An 8,033-nucleotide genomic window follows, 5' to 3' on the forward strand; every position below is an offset into this window, starting at 1 on the left:
GACCTTTACCTTGGGGACTTGTCCAAATGGTTGTCATTCTCACGGGGAACCATTTATAAATGGAAGGGTTCACTTCTGTGAGGAATTTGTGCCGAATGTTTTGATTCCCTCTACAGAGCTGGGAGTAGTTGGGAGTGTGATCATTGCCAGACAGTCAGTGAGGGTCATATTCTCACTTCACTCTGAAATATTCGAGTACCTTTAAGAAATGGATGTTTAAGCAATGTACCTTTAAGAAATGGAGCAGCTCATATTACTGAAGTGATGTCACAGGGTGGGGTTGGGGGGGGGGGGGGGGGGGGGGAGCTGAGCTGAGCTCACTTCTGCTTTTGGTTTCAGGTTTGAGGAGAAAGCTGGGAGCGTTTGTGTGTTTTGCAAAAAGCTGCAAGAAGAAGCCACAGAATTGGTCTGTTGATGTCTGAAAATCCAAAGGCTATAAGTATATTGAATGTAACCTCACGTCTGTTGTTAAAGGTGAAATCTTTTGGAGGTTTGAAGGAACATTTTGAGGGATTATTTAGTGTTGTATTATTTTCGGGGTTATCTTTGAAGTAAGGGGTGTTAAGTGATCCAATGTTTATTTAAAAGGTTAAGTTGAATTCATGGAATAAACATTGTTTTGTGTTTAAAAACCCACGTGTCCATAATTGTAATATCACACCTGGGGAACAAGCCGTGTGCTTCAAAAGCAACAATACATTAAAGGGAGAGGTTGGTTGAACTCCATGATACATTTTGGGGTGCTGAAAACACCTCTCCCATAACAACTCAGGTGAGGAGGTTTGGGTAGACAGGGTGGAGGAGCGGAGCAGATGCACAAAATGGCTTTACCACCTCCACTACAAACATCAAACTTGTTAAATAAGACAATAGGAACTCAGAGCAGGAGTCGGCAGCCCCTCGATCCCGTTCTGCCATTCAATACGATCATGGCTGATCTCCTCTCAGCCTCAATTCCACTTTCCTGCCCACTCCCCATAATCCTTCAACCCGCTACTAATTAAAGACGTATCTATCTCCTCCTTAAATGTGTTTAGTGCCCGCTGTCCACCACACTCTGGAGTGGAGAATTCCACAGATTCACGACCCTTTGAGAGAAGTAATTCCGCCTCATTCCTGTTGTAAATCTTCTATTCCTTCGCCTAAACCTATGACCTTCAATCTAGAATGCCCAACAAGGGAAACATCTCCTTTCCATCTATCCATCAATCCCCTTTGGCATCTTATTTGAGAAATATAAAGGTTGCTGGATTTTAAAGGATTGAAATCTATCAAATTCAACTTCTACCATCCTTTTTAAAAATAAATTTAGAGTACCCAATTATTTTTTTTTCCAATTAGGGGGCAATTTAGCGTGGCCAATCCACCTAGCCTGCACATCTTTGGGTTGTGGGGGTGAGGCCCACGCAGACACGGGAGAATGTGCAAACTCCACAGGGACCCGGGGCTGGGATTTGAACCCGGGTCCTCAGCGCCGCAGTCGCAGTGCTAACCACTGCGCCACGTGCCGCCCCCAACTTCTATCATCCTCACAGCAGCACGGACCTGGGTTCGTGACTAAGGAAGGTGAGCTTAGTGTTGAGGACGGGACGGTGTCGTTCTCTGGGGATCCCGAGTGGTTGTCCCTCGCCCAGAGCGGAGTCCGATACTTACGGAATTATGGAATACTTGTACATAAAGGCCACCCTGGAGTATTGAAAATGAAAATGTTCACCGGGATCTACATCTTGTGGCCCGACCTCGACCTAGACATCATGGACCTTGGTGAGATGGTGTGATCTATGCCAGGAGAATCAAATCAACCTCCCTCCATCCGTGGGAATGGCCTGGCAGGCCAGAGGTACGAGTGCACGAGAACTTGGCCAGGCCTTTATGGGCTCCATGTTTCTGATCCTGGTAAATGTACACTCCAAATGGCTGGAGACACACAGCATGGGCTCCCCGACCTCCCACTCCACACTCGAGACATTCCGACAGAGTTTCTGTGTGCACGGAATACCAGAAGTCCTGGTTTACCGATTATGGCACCTCCTTCACAAGTAGTGAGTTCCAAAGCTTCAAGCAATCCAATGGTACCAGACACATCAGAACTGAACCTTGTCGGCCATTGTCAAATGGGTTGGCGGAGGGCAGCATGGTGGCGCAGTGGTTAGCGTGGCGGAGGGCAGCACGGTGGCGCAGTGGTTAGCGTGGCGGAGGGCAGCATGGTGGCGCAGTGGTTAGCGTGGCGGAGGGCAGCACGGTGGCGCAGTGGTTAGCGTGGCGGAGGGCAGCACGGTGGCGCAGTGGTTAGCGCGGCGGAGGGCAGCACGGTGGCGCAGTGGTTAGCACGGCGGAGGGCAGCACGGTGGCGCAGTGGTTAGCACGGCGGAGGGCAGCACGGTGGCGCAGTGGTTAGCACGGCGGAGGGCAGCACGGTGGCGCAGTGGTTAGCGCGGCGGAGGGCAGCACGGTGGCGCAGTGGTTAGCACGGCGGAGGGCAGCACGGTGGCGCAGTGGTTAGCACGGCGGAGGGCAGCACGGTGGCGCAGTGGTTAGCACGGCGGAGGGCAGCACGGTGGCGCAGTGGTTAGCACGGCGGAGGGCAGCACGGTAGCGCAGTGGTTAGCACGGCGGAGGGCAGCATGGTGGCGCAGTGGTTAGCACGGCGGAGGGCAGCACGGTGGCGCAGTGGTTAGCACGGCGGAGGGCAGCACGGTGGCGCAGTGGTTAGCGTGGCGGAGGGCAGCACGGTGGCGCAGTGGTTAGCGTGGCGGAGGGCAGCACGGTGGCGCAGTGGTTAGCGTGGCGGAGGGCAGCACGGTAGCGCAGTGGTTAGCGTGGCGGAGGGCAGCACGGTGGCGCAGTGGTTAGCGTGGCGGAGGGCAGCACGGTGGCGCAGTGGTTAGCGTGGCGGAGGGCAGCATGGTGGCGCAGTGGTTAGCGTGGCGGAGGGCAGCACGGTGGCGCAGTGGTTAGCGTGGCGGAGGGCAGCACGGTGGCGCAGTGGTTAGCGCGGCGGAGGGCAGCACGGTGGCGCAGTGGTTAGCGCGGCGGAGGGCAGCACGGTGGCGCAGTGGTTAGCACGGCGGAGGGCAGCACGGTGGCGCAGTGGTTAGCACGGCGGAGGGCAGCACGGTGGCGCAGTGGTTAGCACGGCGGAGGGCAGCACGGTAGCGCAGTGGTTAGCACGGCGGAGGGCAGCACGGTGGCGCAGTGGTTAGCACGGCGGAGGGCAGCACGGTAGCGCAGTGGTTAGCACGGCGGAGGGCAGCATGGTGGCGCAGTGGTTAGCACGGCGGAGGGCAGCACGGTGGCGCAGTGGTTAGCACGGCGGAGGGCAGCACGGTGGCGCAGTGGTTAGCACGGCGGAGGGCAGCACGGTGGCGCAGTGGTTAGCGTGGCGGAGGGCAGCACGGTGGCGCAGTGGTTAGCGTGGCGGAGGGCAGCACGGTGGCGCAGTGGTTAGCGTGGCGGAGGGCAGCACGGTAGCGCAGTGGTTAGCGCGGCGGAGGGCAGCACGGTGGCGCAGTGGTTAGCGTGGCGGAGGGCAGCACGGTGGCGCAGTGGTTAGCGCGGCGGAGGGCAGCATGGTGGCGCAGTGGTTAGCGTGGCGGAGGGCAGCACGGTGGCGCAGTGGTTAGCGTGGCGGAGGGCAGCATGGTGGCGCAGTGGTTAGCGTGGCGGAGGGCAGCACGGTGGCGCAGTGGTTAGCGTGGCGGAGGGCAGCACGGTGGCGCAGTGGTTAGCGTGGCGGAGGGCAGCACGGTGGCGCAGTGGTTAGCACGGCGGAGGGCAGCACGGTAGCGCAGTGGTTAGCGTGGCGGAGGGCAGCACGGTGGCGCAGTGGTTAGCGCGGCGGAGGGCAGCACGGTGGCGCAGTGGTTAGCACGGCGGAGGGCAGCATGGTGGCGCAGTGGTTAGCGTGGGGAGGGCAGCACGGTGGCACAGTGGTTAGCACTGAGTGCTGTGGGAGGGCAGCACGGTGGCACAGTGGTTAGCACTGAGTGTTGGGGAGGGCAGCACGGTGGCACAGTGGTTAGCACTGAGTGCTGTTGGGGAGGGCAGCACGGTGGCACAGTGGTTAGCGTTGGGGAGGGCAGCACGGTGGCACAGTGGTTAGCGTGGCGGAGGGCAGCACGGTGGCGCAGTGGTTAGCGTGGCGGAGGGCAGCATGGTGGCGCAGTGGTTAGCGCGGCGGAGGGCAGCACGGTGGCGCAGTGGTTAGCGTGGCGGAGGGCAGCATGGTGGCGCAGTGGTTAGCGTGGCGGAGGGCAGCATGGTGGCGCAGTGGTTAGCGCGGCGGAGGGCAGCACGGTGGCGCAGTGGTTAGCACGGCGGAGGGCAGCACGGTGGCGCAGTGGTTAGCGTGGCGGAGGGCAGCACGGTGGCGCAGTGGTTAGCGTGGCGGAGGGCAGCACGGTGGCGCAGTGGTTAGCGTGGCGGAGGGCAGCACGGTGGCACAGTGGTTAGCGTGGCGGAGGGCAGCACGGTGGCGCAGTGGTTAGCGTGGCGGAGGGCAGCACGGTGGCGCAGTGGTTAGCGTGGCGGAGGGCAGCATGGTGGCGCAGTGGTTAGCGCGGCGGAGGGCAGCACGGTGGCGCAGTGGTTAGCGCGGCGGAGGGCAGCACGGTGGCGCAGTGGTTAGCGCGGCGGAGGGCAGCACGGTGGCGCAGTGGTTAGCGCGGCGGAGGGCAGCACGGTGGCGCAGTGGTTAGCGTGGCGGAGGGCAGCACGGTGGCGCAGTGGTTAGCGTGGCGGAGGGCAGCACGGTGGCGCAGTGGTTAGCGCGGCGGAGGGCAGCACGGTGGCGCAGTGGTTAGCGTGGCGGAGGGCAGCACGGTGGCGCAGTGGTTAGCGTGGCGGAGGGCAGCATGGTGGCGCAGTGGTTAGCGCGGCGGAGGGCAGCATGGTGGCGCAGTGGTTAGCACGGCGGAGGGCAGCATGGTAGCGCAGTGGTTAGCACGGCGGAGGGCAGCACGGTAGCACAGTGGTTAGCGCGGCGGAGGGCAGCACGGTGGCGCAGTGGTTAGCGTGGCGGAGGGCAGCACGGTGGCGCAGTGGTTAGCTCGGCGCCAAGGACGCGGGTTCGAGGTTATTCCATCCGGTTGAGTTGGGGCTGTTGGGAATTTGCAGCCACGGCCACACCCTTCCCTCGGAGGGCAAGCAGGGTGAGCCAGAAAAGGTCACAGCAATGCGAATGAGGAGCAAGAAAGCCTCAGAACTCTGGAGCGTGGCGCCTTTAATAAGAGGCGTGTGAGCTTCAGCAGAGCAAACGGGAGGCAGCAGCAAACACAGCATTCACTCCCTGCTTCCTGACTTGCCGGAATGTTGTACAGCCTCATGTTTATTGGTCCAGACCACTGTGCTTCCATCAGCATGTAACTCAACCTGTTCAGGCATTCAATTAGACAGACACGGGCGACAAGGGTCCTTAGAGATTCCAGCAAATCACATCTAGCTAGCCGTGTCTCTCTCTCTCTGTCTGTCTCTTATTTCTCTACCTCAGCCTATATTTCGCATTCCCCTTGTCTCCCGTCTGTCAATAATTATTTTCTCTCTGTCTCTCTCGTCGTGTTGACAGTCCTCCCTATCATTGCCTCGCCTCCGCTCTCCTCCTCCTAGACAACCTGTTTGGGGTAGGACGGCTGAAGAGGGATCTGGGAGGAGGGGGGGGGGGGGCGGTTGGGGGGAAGAGTGGGTGAGAGGTTGATCGTGATTACCTCACTCTGTGTCGGTTTGTCGTCAGAGTTTGTCATTGGGCTACTCGTCCCTGAGGAGGGGGAGGGGGGGCGGCGTGGCGACGCAGTGGTTAGCACTGCTGCCTCACGGAGCTGAGGTCCCGGGTTCGATCCCGGCTCTGGGTCACTGTCCGTGTGGAGTTTGCACATTCTCCCCGTGTTTGCGTGGGTCTCCCCCACAACCCAAAGATGTGCAGGCTAGGTGGATTGGCCACGCTAAATTGCCCCATAATTGCACTCTAAATTTATTTAAATACAATACTAGTCCTTGAAGCAAATAAGAGCCAAAGTGCGATATTGCCGGTGCATTGCCAGCGATGGCTGGTGGGGGAATAGCAAGCAGCAACAGGTACAAAGGCCGTTTCCCCTCCCCTGTTCGAGGACCCCAGACCCCGGGGACACATGTTGGTTTCAGTTAAAAATCAGCGCACCCAGACCCTGTGATCCTATTCCTACGTCATATCTTATCCTGAACCATGGCGTTATCACAGCGAGCGGTAACCTTCAAACCCGATACATTCATTCAACGTAATACTGCCTCTCTTTTTCCATTGCTCTTTCCTCTCTGTTACACCCACATTCCCTCTCCCCATTCTTTCAGCTGTTTCTCAGTGAAGTGAGCGACATTCTCTTGTCTCTGAGCCAGAATAAAAACACCCCTCCTCCAGAGTGCCGCACTGTCAGAGGGTCAGTACTGAGGGAGTGCTGCACTGTCAGAGGGTCAGTACTGAAGGAGTGCCGCACTGTCAGAGGGTCAGTACTGAGTGCCGCACTGTCAGAGGGTCAGTACTGAGGGAGAGCTGCACTGTCAGAGGGTCAGTACTGAGGGAGTGCTGCACTGTCAGAGGGTCAGTACTGAGGGAGCGCCGCACTGTCAGAGGGTCAGTACTGAGGGAGAGCCGCACTGTCAGAGGGTCAGTACTGAGGGAGTGCCGCACTGTCAGAGGGTCAGTACTGAGGGAGTGCTGCACTGTCAGAGGGTCAGTACTGAGGGAGTGCTGCACTGTCAGAGGGTCAGTACTGAAGGAGTGCCGCACTGTCAGAGGGTCAGTACTGAGGGAGTGCCGCACTGTCAGAGGGTCAGTACTGAGGGAGTGCCGCACTGTCAGAGGGTCAGTACTGAGGGAGTGCCGCACTGTCAGAGGGTCAGTACTGAGGGAGTGCCGCACTGTCAGAGGGTCAGTACTGAGGGAGTGCCGCACTGTCAGAGGGTCAGTACTGAGGGAGTGCCGCACTGTCAGAGGGTCAGTACTGAGGGAGTGCCGCACTGTCAAAGGGTCAGTGCTGAGGGAGTGCCGCACTGTCAGAGGGTCAGTATTGAGGGAGCGCCGCACTGTCAGAGGGTCAGTACTGAGGGAGTGTTGCACTGTCAGAGGGTCAGTACTGAGGGAGTGCTGCACTGTCAGAGGGTCAGTACTGAGAGAGTGCTGCAGTGTCAGACGGTCAGTACTGAGGGAGTGCTGCCCTGTCAGAGGGTCAGTACTGAGGGAGTGCCGCACTGTCAGAGGGTCAGTACTGATGGAGCGCTGCACTGTCAGAGGGTCAGTACTGATGGAGTGCCACACTGAGCCACCATCTTGAACCCTCTGCAGTCCATGTGGTGTAGGTGCACCCACAGTGCTGTTAGGGAGGGAGTTCCAGGATTTTGACCCAGCGACAGTGAAGGAACGGCCCATTTATTTCCAAGTCAGGATGGTGAGTGTTTTGGGGGGGTGGGGAACCTCCAGGTGGTGGTGTCCCCACATGTCTTGTGGGGACCCCAGATGGTTGTGGTCATGGGTTTGGAAGGTGCTGTCGAGGGAGATTTTAGGGATTAAATATTAGTTATTGAGGCACAGCTGGAGTACTGTTTGCAGCTCTGGTCACCACATTAGAGGAAGGATGTGAGCACACTCGAGGGGTTACAGAGGGGATTTATCCAGAATGTTTCAGGGGCTGGAGAAATAGTTCTCCTTGGGATCGAGGAGGCCGAGGGGAGAGTTAATGGAGGTGTATAAAATTGTGAGAGGTCGAGATAGAGTGAATGGTAAGGATCTATTTCCCATAATAGCAGAGAGGTCAATAACAAGGGGCCATAGATTTAAAGTAATTGGGGGAGTATTGGAGGGAAGTTGCAGAATAAATTTATTTTCCCCCAGAGAGTGCTGGGGATTTGGGACTCACTGTCTGAACGGGTGGTAAATGCAGAAACACTCCACACATCTATAAACTTCTAGGTTATTCACTTGAGGTGCTGTCATCCCCAGGGTGCAGATTAAGAACTGGAAGCAGGGATTGGAATGGACAGCTCTATTTCAATCAGCATAGTTGATG

The sequence above is a fragment of the Scyliorhinus canicula genome, chromosome 23 (assembly GCF_902713615.1).
Source record: "Scyliorhinus canicula chromosome 23, sScyCan1.1, whole genome shotgun sequence".
NCBI lineage: Eukaryota > Metazoa > Chordata > Chondrichthyes > Carcharhiniformes > Scyliorhinidae > Scyliorhinus > Scyliorhinus canicula.